Consider the following 229-nt stretch of genomic DNA (forward strand, 5'->3'; position numbering starts at 1 on the left):
GACGTTATTGTAACTGCATGATCTCGTTTATATGTGGACTATTTTTAAAAGAGCAGTACACAGGGACAGAGAATATAATAGTGGTTACTAGGATCAGGGGAGGGAGGAAGGGAAGAAAAAGACCAAGGGACACAAAGTGGCAAATATGCAAGATGAACAAATTGAAAGATCCAATGTGTAACATGAGGAATGTAGTCAATAATGTTGTATCAGATTCAAGATTTTTGCT

This window comes from Carlito syrichta, unplaced genomic scaffold (genome assembly GCF_000164805.1).
Source record: "Carlito syrichta isolate Samal-C Ts95f unplaced genomic scaffold, Tarsius_syrichta-2.0.1 Scaffold288323, whole genome shotgun sequence".
NCBI lineage: Eukaryota > Metazoa > Chordata > Mammalia > Primates > Tarsiidae > Carlito > Carlito syrichta.